At 46.3% G+C, this 19,417-nt stretch overlaps 1 protein-coding gene across 4 annotated transcripts in view; it reads right to left on the bottom strand.

Moving 5' to 3' along the window:
• The window catches only part of mideasb (mitotic deacetylase associated SANT domain protein b), a 92,741-nt gene extending 75,162 nt beyond the window's left edge, over positions 1–17,579 (bottom strand). For 2 of the 4 annotated variants that reach the window (XM_038782141.1, XM_038782131.1), the window contains exon 1: positions 16,480–16,860. The gene's annotated coding sequence lies outside the window, so the exon portion shown is untranslated. Of the gene's footprint in view, positions 1–16,479; positions 16,861–17,434 lie in introns of those variants that run through there. The other 2 variants (XM_038782149.1, XM_038782158.1) reach the window with 2 other exon arrangements.
• Between the last annotated feature and the right edge of the window lie 1,838 nt (positions 17,580–19,417).

Genomic DNA, 19,417 nt, shown 5'->3' with positions numbered 1-19,417 from the left:
TTTATATGAATTGAATAATGAGGACTGTCAGAGGATACAGATCGATTGAAGACTTGGGTGGAGAAATGGCAGACGGAGTTTAATCTGGACAAATGTGAGATACTGCATTTTGGAAGGTCTAATACAGGTGGGGAAAATGGCAGAACCCTTAACAGTATTGACAGTCCGAGGGACCTGCATATACAGGTCCACAGGTCACTGCAAGTGGCAATGCAGGTGGAGAAGTTAGTCAATAAGGCAAAGGGCATGTTTGCCTTCATTGGTCAAGGCACTGAGTATAAAAATGGGCACGACATGCTCCAGCTGTACAGCACCTTAGTTCAGCCACATTTGGAATATAGTGTTCAATTCTGGTCGCCACACTACCAGAAGGATGTGGAGGCTTTGGAGAGGCTACAGAAGAGGTTTACCAGGATGTTGCCTGGTATGGAGGGTATTAGCTGTGGGGAGAGGTTGGATAAACCCGGAATGTTTTCACTGGAATGATGGAGGTTGAGGGGCGACCTGTTAGAAGTAGTCTACAAGAATATATGAGTGGCATGGACAGAGTGATGATGTGGAGATGCTGACGTTGGACTGGGGTGAGCACAGTAAGAAGTCTTACAACACCAGGTTAAAGTCCAACAGGTTTGTTTCAATCACTAGCTTTCGGAGCACTGCTCCTTCCTCACCTGAGGATGGACAGAGTGGATAGTCAAAAGCTTTTTCCCAGGTGGACGTTCAATTACTAGGAAACATAGGTTTAAGGTGTGAGGAGCAAAAGTTTAGAGGAGTTGTGCGAGGGAATTTATTTTATTTTTTTTTAAATCAGAGGGTTTGGGTGCCTGAAACTCGCTGCCGGAGGAGGGGGTGGAAGCAGGTACGATAGGTGACGTTTCAGAGGCATCTTGACAAATACATGAATAGGGTGGGTATAGAGGCATTACAGACATTGGAAATGCTGAAGGCTTTAGTTTAGACAGGCATCATGATTGGTACAGGCTTGTAGGGCTGAAGGGCCTGTTCCTGTGCTGTAATGTTCTATGTTTTTTGAATATAATTCCCCCAGCTGTTTGCAGGACCATTAGCCAGGCCTCTGGATTACTCAGCCAGACTCTTGTGTCACCATCTTCCTGCCATTGAATGGTTCTATTTATTCAATACAGACACACTGTCATGTATATGCACATATACAATTGTGCACATAAATATATACAGGGATACATAAATACACAGAGGCACACACTACCTCTGTTCCTTTATGCAACAACAACTTGCAATTATATAGTGCTTTAACTTTTAAAACGTCGCAAGATGCTTCACAGGAGTGTAATCAGTCAAAATTATACACTCCTTCAGAGTAATAAATGCACATTTGCTGCTACATAAAATTATGGAGATCGCTGTATTTGAAATCATAATCCCTTCAAATGAATAATGCCAGTGCCGAATTATTATTTCTTTAATTGCATGTGATTTACAAAATGTTCAGTCCATTTCCTTATGTTCATGCAGTAGGCAGGGATTGAACCAAAGGAGGCCATTCAGCTGATGGGCAGCACAGTAACACAGTGGTTAACACTGTTGTCTCACAGTGCCAGGGATCCGGGTTCAATCTGACCTTGGGGTCACTGTCCTGTGCAGAGTCTGCACGTTGTCCCAGTGTCTGGGTGGATTTCCTCCCACAGTCCAAAGATATGCAGGTTAGTTGGATTGATCATGCTAAATTGCCTCAGTGTCCAAATGATTAGGTGGGGTGATGGCGTAGGGTGGTGCAGACTCAATGGACCAAAAGGCCTCCTTCTGCTGTAGCAATTCTATGATGTCTGCTCTTGGGCAGAGTCGATTAGTCCCACACCCTGCCCTTTTCTCCACAGACCTGCTAAACTATTTCAAGTATTTATCCAATTCCCTTTTGAAAGGGACAATTGAATCTGCTTCTACCACCCTTCCAGATCAAAGATCTAGATTGGTGTCTTACGTTTATCACTCTCCTGGCACTAAGTGTTCAAAATTGTATTCATGGTTGTAATGTGGAATGTAGTAACCAATTTGTACATAATAATATCCCACAAACAGCAATGTGATAATAACCAGATAATCTGTTTTAGTGTTGTTGGTTAAGCAGGAATTATTGGCCAGAACACGCAGGAGAACTTTCCTGCTCTTCAAATATTGCCATTAGATCTTTTAGATCCCCCCCAGAGGTGGCAGGTCAGTCCTCGGTTTAACATTTTATCCAGAAGACCCGATTGTGCGGTGCTCCTTCAGTATTGCACTAACGTGTCAGCCTATTTGCTCAGATTTCTGAATGGAACTTGAACCAACATCCCTCTAATCCAGACACAAGAATGTTCTCCAGTGAGTCACGGTTGATTACTCACTATACCAATTGGGGAAGCCCATTATGCCAAGTTGCCATGACTCTCTGGGGGACTTTATTCAATAAAACGCCCAGTCCAGGGGCAGGCCACATAATGTGAGCACAGGACACAGTTGCACTTTTTCTGAGTTTTGGCTCCATCTTTTGATCCTTTTTAAAATCCTGACGCACAACCCATAATTATTTGTTCCTGATGTGTGTGTGTGTATGTCAAATGCTTTGTTCCTGGAAGATCCTGGCTAGATTTTGACCGTGTGGAGCAGAATTAAATCAATAACATTGTTTTATTTAGGCTGTCAGAGACAGCTGGGAGTTGGGGGGCTGCTTTCAGTGACGGTTTCGCTGGTGAGCAGGCTTGCGCTTTGGCAATGCTGTCATAGATGATGGTCTTGGCCCCCTAGCAAAGGTTGTTGGTGCTCACACTGATGAACTGTGAGATATCCTGAAGAGAATGGGTGAAGCAGAGGAGAGAATCCTGGCAGTCAATAGGGCAGTTTCCTTGTTGAGGGCGTAGCTCCAGTCCTCGAAAATCCTGATTCATGGTGTGTCGAATATCCTGGTCGATTCAGAGAGATGGCGCCAGAGAAGGAGTTTTCATGCACGGTCTTCTGAGGGGAGTTGGGGGCAATTTCCCGGCCACATTTGAGAGCTGGCTACCATGCTTTTGCAATTCCAATTTGAAGGCTGGGTGTTGAGTTCGACATAGCACATTGTATCCAATCTTCAGGGCCTGGGGTTGGTTGGAGCCGAGCCGAGCCCCCCCCCCACCACCACCACTGGTGAATCATAGAATTTACAGTGCAGAAGGAGGCCATTCGGCCCATCGAGTCTGCACCGGCTCTTTGAAAGAGCACCCTACCCAAGCCCACACCTCCACCCTATCCCCATAACCCAGTAACCACACCCAACACTAAGGCCAATTTTGGACACTAAGGGCAATTTAGCATGACCAATCCACCTAGCCTACACATCTTTGGACTGTGGGAGGAAACCGGAGCACCCGGAGGAAACCCACGCACACACGGGGAGAACGTGCAGACTCCGCACAGACAGTGAACCAAGCCGGGAATCAAACCTGGGACCCTGGAGCTGTGAAGCAATTGTACTAACCATCATGCTACCGTGCTGTTGTCTTGTCCTCTATGTTCATTGAGACAGGTTGGAAGCGGCTGGACACACATCACAAGCCCCCCCCCGAACCTAGTTTCACTCTACCTGGACTTCGGTACAACAACATGGCAAAGATAGAGGGGCTTCGATGGACCTCTGGAGGAATCCGGAATGCTGATCGGGTAATGACTTTGGTTCTTCCAAGCTCCGTACATCCTTCAGTTCACCAATAATCATGAACTTGTCTCCTTGTGATTATGCCATTGTCTTTATCCAGACTAGGGTGTATGATATATGAGCATACGTAGCTGTTGCCTGTTATATAGCAAAAATCATACTGCGTCAGTTGTGTGACATGAGGGTTGTGCAGTATTTGCTTAGTTTTGTAAATCCTTGGAATACATTTTAGGTACCTGTCACTTTGTTTATAGGAAAATGAGTAGCGTCACAGCAGGGCGAGGAATAGATGGTTTGGTGTGGAGGTGGTTTGGTGTGGAGGTGGTTGGTATGGCCTTGTGGATGAGGAAAGCCTCCAGTTAGAACTAGCAGTGCTATGTTTTTCTTTTGCATTTTTGTTATTTTGGGATTATGGAATCCTTGCTGGTCTCCTATGAAAGTGCTGACAGGTCATGCACCCTAGAGGTTCTTCTTTGTGGTTGGCATCTCTGGCGTTGTTGGGGTAGGAGGAAATATATAATAGCACATGTCCGGATAGTGGTTGGTTAATCCTTGATGGGTTAGTCTTCCTTGGGTTGGTCTTCAATATTTACTTGGCTGGGTGGGTAGTGGCGACTTGATTGAGTAGGTTAGGGCAGTTGTAACTGTGTTTATCTAGGTCGGGTACAGCAGAGTTTTTGAAACTGAGGGTCGCGACCTGCGGGTGGGTCACAGAGTAATAGGTGCATGCAGCGTTCCCAATCACGGGCGAAGTGCCCAACGGCCACGACAAGCTTTTAAGAATGCCGCCCATGACTGACCTTTTAATGCAAACAATTACATCTTCCCACCAGAAGTGGCGGCAGAGAGCAGGTTACACTCCCAGAACATATACTGATATCACACACCCTGTGCATCCGTGCTTTGGGCGTGAAATCACAGAGAGATTCCTCCATTTTGTAGCGGCCAACAAGCAAGCAACAGGACTGTGTGAAGAACTGAAGATGGGTCATTTTGTAATAAGGAAGAGAGGGTCAGAGACACAAACAGGTGAGAATCTCACAATTGAATCTGCTGGAGAGAGCTTCTCAGGAGAGTCCACAGCAGGACAAAGCAGAGCTGGTGTGAACTGTATGCAGAGCCCCAGGGCCTCTGGTGAACAAACAATTAAGAAACTAAAACCAGGAACGAAGCAGTATATAAAGATGATTTCTTGAGGTGTGGCTTTGTTAACGATGCCAATGCAAATCAGGATGCAAAACCCATGTGTGTCATATGCAGGGAAGAATTGGCAAATGAAAGTTTAAAACCCTCACAACTTCAAAGGCAGTTGAAGACTAAACATTGCGAGTTAGAGGACAAACTTTTGATTTTTGTTTCAAAGGATGCAGCGAGAACTTAAATTGTCAGCTCAAGTCCTTAACAGAAAAGTAACATTGAATGACGAAGCAAGTGAGATAGTGAGGACCAAGCAGGCTCACCTGTCACATTGTAAAAAATACTGGTGAGTCGCGAAGGTCAGCAGCATGGGTCGCCAAAGTTGGCTGGCTGGTAAAAGTGGGACACGGAAAAAAAGTTTGAAAAACACTTGTGGTGAAGGGTACAGTGGACAGGGAGTAGGTCACCATTCCCCAAGGTGTCCCTTTTGGAAGGTTTCTGGACTACTCTCCTTCTTGAGATTTGGGAGGTAGTAACCTGTGGGCTGTGGGATCTGAGTGCGACTCTCAAATGTAGATGGATCTACAATAGAGTCTCTCTTCAGTTGGAGGGTCAGCTGGTCAGGGAGTTAGGTACCCTCCTCCAAGTGGTCTTATATGGAGACTTCCAAATTGTCCTCCTTCTTGAGGTCTGGGTGCCTCTGGAGATGTAGTGTCCCATTTCTTGTGAGGCTACGCTGCTCTGCCCTGATATCCTTTTTGCAAAGGTGTACGATACTAGACCTGTCCTGGCATTCTTTGGCTAATCCTGGTGTTCCTCTCTTTTTGGGGTTTCCTTTCCCTACTTGGCTAAGGACGGCGATACAGGCTCCAATTTGATATATGGAGTTTCAGGGGTTTCCCTTATAATGTCGGATAGGCGTCATACCCCTCCCAAGACCCCAGTTGGTGGGAGTCTTGAAGATTCTTCTTCTCCTTGTTGACAGGGTTTCCTTGGATGCAAATCTTCTAGTATCGATGGGGCTGGAGTGGTGCCTCTGATGGTGCTAGAGAGGCGCGAGGTCTGTTGTGTAGCTAGTTGGGACATGGTGTGGGTATCCTTGGTTTACTGGCTCCAGTATATGTCTGTACTGTGCCAAACTATGTCTTGTATTGAGGGCGGCATCTCATTGTTCCCCTTTGCTTGTTCCATCTTGGCCCTGGATGTCTTGGGAGGTTTCCAATGTGCAGCTTTTTCCTTTTTTGTCTATGGTGAGGGGCGTGCACCAGAGGGCCATGTGCTCATGGCAATATCCTGTTATCCTGAGATCCTCTTGATAATAACTTTTTCATCCTGTCATTGTGATAGGAAATGTCGACCGCATTAGTTACAATCTGAAGCAACTCTTTGAATATTTGCTGGTCTATTGTGTGGAATGATGATTGTTCTGTGCTGGATCTTGGGGATTTTTTGCCTCTTAGAACATAGAACAGTACAGCACAGAACAGGCCCTTCGGCCCTCAATGTTGTGCCGAGCCACGATCACCCTACTCAAACCCACGTATCCACCCTATACCCGTAACCCAACAACCCCCCCCCCCTCCCCCCCCTCCTTAACCTTACTTTTATTAGGACACTACGGGCAATTTAGCATGGCCAATCCACCTAACCCGCACATCTTTGGACTGTGGGAGGAAACCGGAGCACCCGGAGGAAACCCACGCACACAGGGGGAGGACGTGCAGACTCCACACAGACAGTGACCCACCCGGGAATCGAACCTGGGACCCTGGAGCTGTGAAGCATTTATGCTAACCACCATGCTACCCTGCTGCCCCTCTTGTGGTCATATGAAAAATATCCTCTTGGGGCTAATGTCTTTGCAAACTTTTCTGTAATTTTTCTCTTGTTATATTGGTGTTAAAGAATGGTTGGCTGGCTCCTGGAAAGATACATGCAGGTATCCGAGAAAAAGGCGTCATAATGTGTTATTGATGCTTCTGGTATGATTGGAGTTGGGGTGGGGGGGGGGGGGGGGGGGTCTGTTTTGGTGTCCATCTGAACATGACGTGAAAATCTTATCCTATATTTTTGTTGGCTGTAGGAGCATTCGCTACTTGTGACGGTGTGCACATTTTACCATGTTTTTATGGTTTTCATCCTCTCCTCCCTCATTCCCTATCTTATCTGTTGGTACATGCGGAGACACCAAGTTTGATGATTAATCTGAACCAACTGTACTATTGTTCGTCAGTCTTTTTCTGTATTCACGTATGCTGAGGCACTTCGCTGTACTGTACCAATCCTAAGAATTTGTTGCATAATTTGTAAAAAAAAAAATGGAAAAACTCTAATAAAAATACATTTTTTAAAAATGCCCAGTCTCCCTCTCCGGCAATGAGACTCAACCACCCATCTCCTCAATTCCTCAACCCCATTACTCCCAAGATCTCACCAATGTCTCCTGTCACAGCACCCAAGATTACCCAGTGCCGCAATCTTAGCAACCATCTGCCCCTTGCATACTGTGTAAAAAGTCCACGTTAACAGTTTAGTCAAATAATAATATGTAATTATCATCCAGGCTACTGCAAATGGAAACATATCCATGCAACTCAAAGCCAGAAACATTCATACAATACCATGCTGTAAAAAATCAGTCACCATACGTCAGTGGCCCTGACAACATATTGTATAATAAAACAATGCATCTTCCAGCTCACTGCTGTGAACAAACCACAGGAGATCCACTTGTAATATATTAGATAACAGTTCAGTATGTGACAGGTGTTACATAACATTGCACATACATATCCTAACGCTGTCTGCTGCTGCTGACCCACACTTCGGAATGCCACCTTGAAACAGACAAGCTGTGAAGCTTGCTGACAAAGCAACTCATCTCGGGAGTGGCGTCTATAGCCAGGGACATGGAGGGGAGGTGCTGGAATTGTCACTGGGCTAATAATCCAGAGACCCAGGGTAATGCTCGAATACCACCTTGGCAGATCTGGAACTAAGGACGCAATCAAACGGCCTTGTTGTGTCCGACCTTTAAACCTCACGAGAAACCTTTCGCGTGATTTGCGATGCTCGGACGCCTCATGCGATCTAGCAAGACGTCATGATCTGCATTTCGCAATCGCGGGACGGGATCCAGATTGACATATTTAAATGACCAATATGTTGGCACTGATTATCCTGAGGCACATTGTCTAACACCCATGCCAGGGAGACCTCGCCATGGCACTGTTACACAGTGGTCCAGACAAATGTGAACCAGGCATAACGGAACCTGTGAGGTTGGGTTCCCTGGGGGTCGGAGGCATCCAGGTGGTTGGATTCTGGGCAGGGTGGTACCTTAGCACTCCTGCTGCCAGCCTGGCACCTTGGCACTGCCAGCCTGGCACCTTGGCACTGCCAGCCTGGCACCCCAGCAGTGCCACCCAGGCACTGTCAGGGTATCAGGGGCAATGAGGGTGCCAGGCTGCCCGTGCCACGGATCGGATCTGGGTGCTCTGCTCTTAAGAGGTGGGGTAAGGGGTGGGACTCACGGACCCCTAAGAGGTAGGTTGGGGGAATCCAGAGGCCACAGTGGGGTGGCTGAGGGGACAAGAGATCAGGGTACCATTGAGCTAAGTGCGGCGCAGCTGGACATTCCACGCCAAGGCCCAAAAGAAAACAAAGCCTGGTTTGATAGCGGACCATTCTTGGCATTGCAGGGTCCAAGAAACATCCCACTACTCGCGCCGAAAGTGGAACTTTTCTCTCTCTCTCCCCGCCCCCCCCCCCCCCCCCCCCCCCCCCCCGTTAACTTTCACCCTAAAATTCGAATGATGATGACCATGAAACCATTGACAATCATCACAAAAATCAATCTGCTAACATGAAATAGCATACATAGCACCATGCCACCCCAACAGGTCCAGGTTGGAAGATCTAACCAACAAAGAAGGTGAGGGGGATCAGGAGGAATGGGGGGAGTTGGGAACAGGAGGCCTAGCCAAAACTAGGCACTTGCTGAGAAATGTCAATTGTAACTGATGTACATAGTGAATGGTAACCAATGTTTATAGTTTCTGTGTATGTTCACATTCATCTTTGCTTTGTATAAAAAGAAAAACTCTAATAAAAAACGTTGAAAACAATAGGAACCCATCTGGTTCACTAATGTCCTTTAGGGGAAGAAATCTGCTATCCTTACCTGGCTTGGCCTACATTTGATGCCAAACCCACAGCAATGTGGTCGACCCTTGACCACCCTTACAGGCGACGCCCACATCCCATAAATGAAAAAAGAAAAAACCCCAGAAGCAAAATAATACGTCATACATTACACGGTATAACACTGTAAAACAGTTGAGAATCCAATGAGTAAATACCATTCGTAATATCTAAACAAAAGTACAACATGCCACAGATACTTATTACAGATTCGAAGCAATAGCAACAGACTAGGTCTTTTTAAGATCCAGCTTGTGACTGACAAAACATCTTCAAATTTACAAAATTGACAAACTAAACTCAGAATACCCTCAGGTTACCTTACTTGCACCAAGTCACATTCACCTATCACCCTTGTGCTCACTGACCTACAATGGCTCCTGGTTTAGCAATGCCGCAGGTTTTAACATTCTCTCCATGGCCTGGCCCCATCCTTATTTCTGTAATCTCCTCCAGCCCTTCCAGTCGCTAATATCTGCACTCATCTAAACCTGGTCTCTTGAGCACTCTGGATTTGCCTACCTTTCAATGCAATGAGTAAAAAGGTGAGTAAATGAATTGACATTCAGATGAGGCATAATGTAAATGAATGATGGAATAGGGGCTTGAGGGGTCGAATGGTCTACTGCTGCCCCATTATCCCTATTCATAAAACAGTAACAAGTTACCAACAAGCAACTTTAAAAGAATGATTTTTGAATACAGCTTTCTGACCTTGCTAATCTGACCAGCACTCCAAATGGAATTGCCAACCTAAGCAGATTTGCCTCAATAGGAATTAATTGACATCAGGATGTGACCTTTTAGAACAAGGCCCTGAGCATTAGCCTTATAGGGAAGGGCTAGTTAACCACAACTCCACACATAGCAGCTAAATATCACAAGTGTGCTCCAACCTAACTTCCTATGAGCAACACAAAAAAGGAGACTTGTATTTACATCGACTTTCACAACCGCAGGATGTCCCAAACCTCTTTGCAGCCAATGTAGTACTTTCTAAAGTGTGGTCACAACATGTAGCCATCGCCTACAAATAAAGAACAATATGACTAAATCATCTGACAGTAGTGATGTTGGTTGAGGAATGGCCACAGGATACTGGAGGTGGGGGGGGGGGGGGGGGGGGGGGAAAGAGGTGAGGGTGGGCAGGGAGAAGGGGGAAATCTGCTTGTTCCTCTTCAAAATTGTGTGTTGGCAACTCTTACGTCCACCTAAGAGGACAGTTGGCTGGGCAGCGCAGTGGGTGAGCCCTGCAGCCTCACGGCGCCGAGGTCCCAGGTTCAATCCCGGCTCTGGGTCACTGTCCGCGTGGAGTTTGCATATTCTCCCCATGTTTGTGTGGGTTGCGCACAACCCAAAAGATGTGCAGGCTAGGTGGATTGAACATGCTAAATTGCCCCTTAATTGGAAAAAATGAATTGGGTTCTCTAAATTTATATAAAAAGGACAGTTGAGGCCTTGATTTAATTCCTCGCTTGAAAGTCGACACCAATCGACAGTGTAGTACTCCCTCAGTCCTACACGGAGTGTCAGCTTAGACTGTTGTCCTCAAATTTCTGGAGTGTCACTTGAAGCCAGAGCTCTTTGACTTGGGAGGAGAGTGTGTGCTATCCATATGGCTGAGACTATCAGAGAGAAGTATAAACAAAGACTCAAAAAACTGAAATTAAAAACTTCAATGCAACAAGAAATAGCCTTGCAATCTGACATGGGATTGCCAACCCTGATTCACTCCACCTTAAAGAAATGTACATGTTGCTGCAGAAATGTGACCTAGGCAATCTTAACTTCTTCACCTGACCTCACTGGCCATTGTGATGCACAAAGGCCCCATTTAGAGCCGGGGGGGGGGGGGGGGGGGGGGGTAGTCCTCTAGCAAGTCATTGTGAGGGATGAAGAAAGATTCATGGACCATCTTTTGAAACTTATAAAAAAACACGATCAGGTATCCTTTCTTTCTGCCAGTCCCTTTCCAACTTCCAGCAAGGTGCCATTAGAAGCCAAATTGAATTTCAGGGATCAGCTCCTGGGGTGGGTCTTGAACCTGCAACCTTGTGGCTCTTGGACTTACACTTGGAGGCCATACCTCTCAGCGACAAAAAAAAATTAAATTTTTATAGAACCCTTCATAATCTCAGGACATCCCAAAGCACTTCATAGCCGATAAACGTACCTCTAAAGCACAGTCATTATTGCAATGTAAGAAGGAGGGCAGCCAATGGGCACACAGCAAATTCTCACCAACAGCATGGCGATAAAGGAGTGGATAATCTGCCTCAATAATGTTGGTTGTGGAGTAAGTATTAACCAGAAGTTTGGAGTGAATTCCCCTGCTCTACATATAGAACATAGAACATTGCAGCGCAGTACAGGCCCTTCGGCCCACAATGTTGCACCGTCCTGTGAAACCCTTCTAAAGTCCCTCTACACTATTCCCTTATCGTCCATATGCCTATCCAATGACCATTTGAATGCGTTTAGTGTTGGTGAGTCCACTACTGTTGCAGGCAGGGCATTCCACGCCCTTACTACTCTCTAAAAGAACCTACCTCTGACATCTGTCCTATATCTATCTCCCCTCAATTTAAAGCTATGTCCCCTCGTGCTGCACGTCACCATCCGAGGAAAAAGGCTCTCGATGTCCACCCTATCTAATCCTCTGATCATCTTGTATGCCTCAATTAAGTCACCTCTTAACCTTCTTCTCTCTAACGAAAACAGCCTCAAGTCCTTCAGCCTTTCCTCATATGATCTTCCCTCCATACCAGGCAACATCCTTGTAAATCTCCTCCGTACCCTTTCCAATGCTTCCACATCCTTCCTATAATGTGGCGACCAGAACTGCATACAATACTCCAAATGCGGCCGCACCAGAGTTTTGTACAACTGCAACATGACCTCATGGCTCCGAAACTCAATTCCTCTACCAATAAAAGCTAACACACCGTACGCCTTCTTAACAACCCTCTCAACCTGGATGGCAACTTTCAGGGATCTATGGACATGGACACCGAGATCTCTCTGCTCGTCCACACTACCAAGAATCTTACCATTAGCCCAGTACTCTGCCTTCCTGTTATTCCTTCCAAAACGAATCACCTCACACACCTCATATCATGCCAAATAGGATAATTTACGTTCACCCGAGGGGTAGAGGTCAAAAGACAAGCCTAGGATTGTGTGGTACTCCCCCAGGTGTGGCTTGAGAAATTGAATCATCTTCCCCTCGGGTAAGTATAGCAAGAGCCCACTCAAACGGTAAAACCAAAGGTTTGGATTGACTGAATTCTGTTCAGAAAAACCTCGTCACTGCCTTGGGGTAAAGAATAAGCACATCTTAGGAAAATGTGAAGCAACAGAAAGGGAGAGAGACACAGAAGCGACAAAGCACTTTGACAGTGAAGCACTGTAACACTAGATAACCCTTTTAAGCTGCTTATGCTACTCTATCCACATGTATCTATTACAGTCCCATTGCATTTCGGCTGACCAACACTAGTGCTGCCAGTACTTGCTTCTGACCTTAAAGAGTACAAGAGAGGAATGAGTCACTCTTCTACCTCCTGCTTCAGAAAGCCCAGATGCCTTCATACAGCTGATGTTTACACTCTTGACTTATTTTTTTTTTTTTTTTTTTTAATAAATTTAGATTACCCAATTATTTTTTCCAATTAAGGGGCACTTTAGCGTGGCCAATCCACCTACTCTGCACATTTTTGGGTTGTGGGGGCGAAACCCACGCAGACACGGGGAGAATGTACAAACTCCACACGGGCAGTGACCCAGAGCCGGGATTGAACCTGGGACCTCAGCGCCGTGAGGCGGTTGTGCTAACCACTAGGCCACCGTGCTGCCCCACTCTTGACTTATTACAGAGAAGTTATGATAAGCTTGCATCGTACATTGCTTAAGACCACACTTGGAATATTGTACACAGTTCTGCTCTCCATATCATAAATAAAGATATAGTAGCTCTGGAGAAGGCTCAGAAGATATCCACAAGGGCTGCAGCAGCAGTGAAGGGACATACTTATCAGAAACAGTTGAAAAGGCTGGGACCCCTTCCTCTAGAAAAGAGAACACAGAGGAGCAACCTGGATTATTAAAGGACTACATAGATGTAGAAAATATTTTTCCACTTGTAGGAAAGACTAAAACTCGGGGCCTATAATGTAAAAGATCTACTACTAAATCCAAGGAGGAATTCTGGAGATTTATTTGATCCAAATCATAAGATGATACAGCGCAGCATATCATTTAGCTCACTTTGACTGTGCTGAACCATTAAAAAGAGTTTTAGTCTCAACTCCTGATCTTACCCAATAGCCACCCACATTTTTCTCCTTCAGAAATGTATCCAATTCCTTTTGGTAGTTTCTGTTGAATCTACTGCCTCCGTTTCTGTAATCACATCAGCTGTGATCGAAAGGCGGAGCAGACTCGATGGGCCGAATGGCCTACTGCTGCTCCTATAGCTTATGGCCTGATGGTTCCTTCAGACAATACATTCCAGGTCACAGTGATATATTGTGTAAAATGGTGCTTTCCAGATCCCCAAGTCTTTTGCCAATTATCTTAATTCGAATTTTAATACCAAACTGTGCTTAATTCATTCTACTGACAACCCACACAGCTGACACAGTTCAGTGACATCCATTTTGCTTTGAGTCAGAGCAAAATCCAACTATCAGAGGTAAATAATGGGCGGGATTTACCGGCTGTTCACACCAGCAGGATATTCCAGTCCCACACCAGCACACGGGTTTCCCAGTGACAAGGTGTGCAGTCACTGGGAAATCCCACTGACAACGGCAGATTCGGTAAATCCTGCTGGCGGGCTGCCTCCTGCCAAAAAACACGCGGTGGGTTGGTCGGTAATCCTGCCCAATGTGTTCTGTCATCAGCATACGCATATGCTGTTTTATGGAATCCCAACAGTGCAGGAGGTGGCCATTTAACCCATCGAGTCTGCAGAGTACCCTATCCAGGCGATGCTCAATCCCCATAATCCCACCTAACATTTTGGACGCTAAGGGGCAATTTAGAATGGTCAACCCACCTAACTTGCACATGGGGCAGCACGGTAACACAGTGGTTAGCACTGTGGCTTCACAGCACCAGGGGCCTAGGTTTGATTCCCGGCTGGGTCTGCGAGGGTTTCCTCCGGTTTCCTCCTAATAGTCCCGAAAGACGTGCTGTTAGGTAACTTGGACATTCTGAATTCTCCCTCTGTGTACCCGAACAGGTGCCGGAATGTGGCGACTTGGGGCTTTTCACAGTAGCTTCATTGCAATGTAAGCCTACTTGCGTCAATTAAAGATTATTATCTTTGGACTGTGGGAGGAAACCGGAGCAGACGGAGGAAACCCACACAGACACTGGGAAAACATGCAAACTCCATACAGTCACCCAAGGCCAGAATCAAACCTAGGTCACTGGTGCTGTGAGACAGTAGTGCTAACCACCATGCCACCACAACTAAAGTTTCTATTGAAGTCAGGCCTAAGATTACATGCTGTGATGAGGATGAGTTACATGCCAGAGATACCTTCTTTTAGTCAAGACATTAAATTGGGGTGTGCGACACTGTGCGCCAAGATGTGCATGTATGGGAGTTGGCGGTGTTAGTAGTAATGTCAATGAACTAGTAATCTGGGTTCCCAGGCTAATGCTCTAGGGTCATGGGTTCAAACCCCACCAGGACAGTTGGTGGAATTTAAATACAACTAATAAAATCTGGAATATAAAACTAGTAATTGTGACCATGAAATTATCAATTGTTTGAAAAATCCATCTGGTTCACCAACATCCTTTAGGGCAGGAAATCTGCCGTCTTTACCTGGTCTGAGCCTCATAAGCATCAGACCCACAGCAAGACAGCACAGTGGTTAGCACTGCTGCCTCACAGCTCCTAGGTTCAATTCCAGCCTTGGTGACTATATGGAGTTTACATGTTCACCCAAAGCCTGCTTGAGTTTCCTCCGGGTGCTCCAGTTTCCTCCCAGTCCAAAGTTGTGTAGGTTAGGTGGATAGGCCTTAATACAATTGCCCCTTAGTGTCCAGGGATGTGTGGGTTAGGTGGAGAGGCCTTAATACAATTGCCCCTTAGTATCCAGGGATGTGTGGGTTAGGTGGATAGGCCTTAATACAATTGCCCCTTAGTATCCAGGGATGTGTGGGTTAGGTGGATAGGCCTTAATACAATTGCCCCTTAGTATCCAGGGATGTGTGGGTTAGGTGGATAGGCCTTAATACAATTGCCCCTTAGTATCCAGGGATGTGTGGGTTAGGTGGATAGGCCTTAATACAATTGCCCCTTAGTATCCAGGGACGTGTGGGTTAAGTGTGGTTACGGGGTTAGGATGGGAGCCTGGTTAGGGTGCTCTTTCCAAGGGTCATTGCAGAATCAATAGACAGAATGGCCTCCTCCTGCAGTGTAGGGATTCTATGACTCTTAAATACCCTCTGAAATGGCCTAGCAAGCCATTTGGTTCGAGGGCAATTAGGGATGGGCAACAAATGCTGCACTTGGCAACAAAACCCTGTGCGCAGGGATGGCTGCAACTGTACACTTATCTGTGTTGTGGAACAGCTGTGTGCCAACATGGGCATACTGTATACCTATGCACCAGGATGGCTAAACTGTGCCCCTGCCCGTTTGTCAGGGCGTGATGCTCCATTACCAAAAGAAAGGTTTTGAAATAAATAAACAAGCAGAAGCAAACTCCACGTGATCCAGCTCAACGCAAGAGGAAGTTGTAAACCACACGGCAACTAGTTCCCCAGCGTTGAGGCTCTCCCTCCCAGCACTGACCTAAATACACTAAATCCCTGAACAAAATAATGCAGCATGGAGAAAAAGCAAACAGCAGCGGACAAGGTTTTTAATATTAATTCTGTTCGGTATTAACCCGCCTCTGCAACACAGCAGGGAACTTTTATTTTGCAATGCAACACGCAGAAACCACTTCCTCCGCCCCCCCCCCCCCCCCCAATTAAAATCTCAATACCACTTTCAACACGAAAGCAGCCACCCACACAACTGTACAGTGAGTCCAGAGAGCTCTGAGCCCAGTGAGAGAGCTCTTGGTGTGTAAAAGGCTACCGACCAAGTATTGGGTGTCCCTTGTCAAAGGGGAGTAAGGATGGTTAAAACTACAGTAGTGGCAAAGGGTCTGTGCAACTTGGATGCAGGAATACGCCAGGTCAGCTCATCAGGTGGAAGCCAGCTCACTGAAAACGTGGCTTCGCTTTTTGAGGATAGTGTCAACTGCCATTTTAAGCGAAGGTTAGAGCACATTATTTAAAGCAATATTACTCCGTGCATTAAAACCAAGGTGTTACATCATTAAATATACCTGAATGATATAATCATTCCTGTTTACTTATAAATAGCTAGGCTAGATAATCAGTGTGTGTGGATCAAAATTTGTTTTTAAAAAAAACTAACGATTGATGAAGATGCACTGATCCTAATGGGAGCTCGTTACCTGTATCTGTGCACCCCAGAGCCACGCAGCGGCTGCATGCTGTCTTCCCTCCCAGCTGAATAACACTTTGGAAATGTAACCAACCCCCTCAGATCGTCGCTGCGTCCGCCTCTTACCATCGCAATGCTGTGGTGAGCTTGCAGGCTGACTCATAGAGTTTACCTCATCGAGGGCTGAGCAGACAAAACTGCAAGGTTCCTTCTGGGCTCTGGAGGAAAGCGACATGACAATTGCACAATATCTGCCCACAACACAATGCAAGCTGGCTGCACGCACACACACTCTGCCGGGTGCCTTTCTGCAAATAAATCCACCCACCCAATCCTGCTGCTCAATGCAAAAAATAAAGAAAGAAAAACAGATTACTCCCACAACTTCCAAGTACAAATGATCTCTACTTCCTGCTGCCGACTGAAAATATGGCATGGTGCCCCTTTAAATCCCACAAATACGCCGGGACTTTCCGCTGGGTGACTTGCACGGGTTGTCCTGTCCTAACAGGAAGAGCGAGTGGAGCAGGGTTAAATGAAACAGATTAAAAACGAAAGCGGTCAGCATTTCTACTCCCTGAAGTACATCGCAATTTTTTTTTTTTAAAAGCACAAAACATGACTGCATGTCATTTTAACTAACAACAGTCTGGCTTGTTTTGCAAACATTGTTTTTTTTTAAACCCCAAGTAATACCCAGAGTTGACACGTCCCAGAATAAAAGGGGGAATGCATTAGCTACAATGAAATGTCAAAGCAATGATTTGAGCACCCTCCCTCCCAACCAACCAACCCCCCCCCCAATTCCGATCTGCAGGAGGGAGGGTCATCACCTGCTCGCGTCAGTTTCAGCCGGATGGACACTGACCCAAAGTGAAATCACTCGGTGCCGGTTTTAAACCATGCCCCAACCCAGCATTAGTGTCCGGGGGAGAGAGCTTTGAAATGAAACTTCCGCAACTTACAGTCGCACAGTGGTTCCCTGCAAATCGCCACAAGTTCTCCCGCAAACACTGCTGCCTCACTTCCTAGTCAAGAAACTGCGTCTTCATAAAAGTTATGCAGTGACGTCAGGACCCAGCTTGTCAGCAAATCATCATCCTCCAAGATCAGATCTTAATTCTTACTTTTATTTTTTGTTCTCTTTGATTTGATGCATCTTAATTTTTTGGCCCCTCTACTGTACCTCGACCCCTCTCCCCTCCAAAATATAAAGGACTATTTTCTGGTCTGTTGGCATTGGGCTCATGCAGATTTGTCTCGAGTTCGGAGCTGCAGTTTTGCTGCATTTCGCAACTTGGACTTGCCCACGTTTTCATAAGGGGCTGAAGTCGGAAATTGTTACACTGCCGCGGCGACGTGACTGTCCCATACACTGCCTGGGGAGTTTTGCTTTACCTTCGTTCTGCGTTTGAAGTTGCAAGGGACTTTGTTATACTTAAATTGCTCTGGTTTGGACTTTCACGGGGGTGTTGCACTGGGATTGGAGTTTCACTGGATTTGGAATTTCACGGGGTTTTACACTGGGATTGGAGTTGCACGGGGTTTTACACTGGGTTTGGAGTTTCACGGGGTGTTGCACTGGGATTGGAGTTTCACGGGGTGTTGCACTGGGTTTTACACTGGGATTGGAGTTGCACGGGGTTTGGAGTTTCACTGGATTTAGAGTTTCACGGGGTTTTACACTGGGATTGGAGTTTCACGGGGTGTTGCACTGGGTTTTACACTGGGATTGGAGTTTCACTGGGTTTGGAGTTTCACGGGGTTTTACACTAGGATTGGAGTTACACGGGTTTTACACTAGGATTGGAGTTGCACGGGGTTTGGAGTTTCACGGGGTGTTGCACTGGATTTGGAGTTTCGCTGGGTTTTACATTGGGATTGGAGTTGCACGGGGTGTTGCACTGGGATTGGAGTTTCACGGGGTGTTGCACTGGGTTTTACACTGGGATTGGAGTTGCACGGGGTTTGGAGTTTCACTGGATTTGGAGTTTCACGGGGTTTTACACTGGGATTGGAGTTTCACGGGGTGTTGCATTGGGTTTTACACTGAGATTGGAGTTTCACTGGATTTGGAGTTTCACGGGGTTTTACACTAGGATTGGAGTTACACGGGGTTTTACACTAGGATTGGAGTTACACGGGGTTTTACACTAGGATTGGAGTTTCACGGGGTGTTGCACTGGATTTGGAGTTTCGCTGGGTTTTACACTGGGTTTGGACTTTCACGGGGTGTTGCACTGGATTTGGAGTTTCGCTGGGTTTTACACTGGGATTGGAGTTTCACGGGGTGTTGCACTGGATTTGGAGTTTCGCTGGGTTTTACACAGATTGGAGTTGCACGGGGTTATACGCTGGGTTTGGAGTTTCACGGGGTGTTGCACTGGGATTGGAGTTTCACGGGGTTTTACACTAGGATTGGAGTTGCACGGGGTTTGGAGTTTCACGGGGTGTTGCACTGGATTTGGAGTTTCGCTGGATTTTACACTGAGATTGGAGTTTCACGGGGTTTTACACTGGGTTCGGAGTTTCACGGGGTTTTACACTGGGTTTGGAGTTGCACGGGTTTACTCTGCAGATTGCATATCACTGACTCGGCTGGAAGTCGTCATTCTTTGGTTGGGACGAATGCAAAAATCAATTGAGGGAAGACAGTTGCAATAACTTATTTTAAAACAGGGGGTGGATATTTCCAATGGAAATACGAGACCTTCGGTTGCCTTGAGATTGCAGCTGTTTGTGTTTGTGTGTGTATGCGTGTCTCTCTCTGGTACATAGCGACTGCTGGGAAAGCTCTGTGAAGTGAGGAACCGAATGTATCAGTTGGATAGAGCGGGGCAGAAATTGTAGCCCTACCCAGTGAGATCCTGGGATGATACTGTCTTGTATTTCTTCTTGAAAAGCATGTTGTTTTATATTTAGTTTGTTTTGCTTCCTCTGTGGACAGG

This window comes from Scyliorhinus canicula, chromosome 2 (genome assembly GCF_902713615.1).
Source record: "Scyliorhinus canicula chromosome 2, sScyCan1.1, whole genome shotgun sequence".
In the NCBI taxonomy this organism is placed as follows: domain Eukaryota; kingdom Metazoa; phylum Chordata; class Chondrichthyes; order Carcharhiniformes; family Scyliorhinidae; genus Scyliorhinus; species Scyliorhinus canicula.
This window is presented reverse-complemented; position numbering and strand designations above follow the sequence as displayed.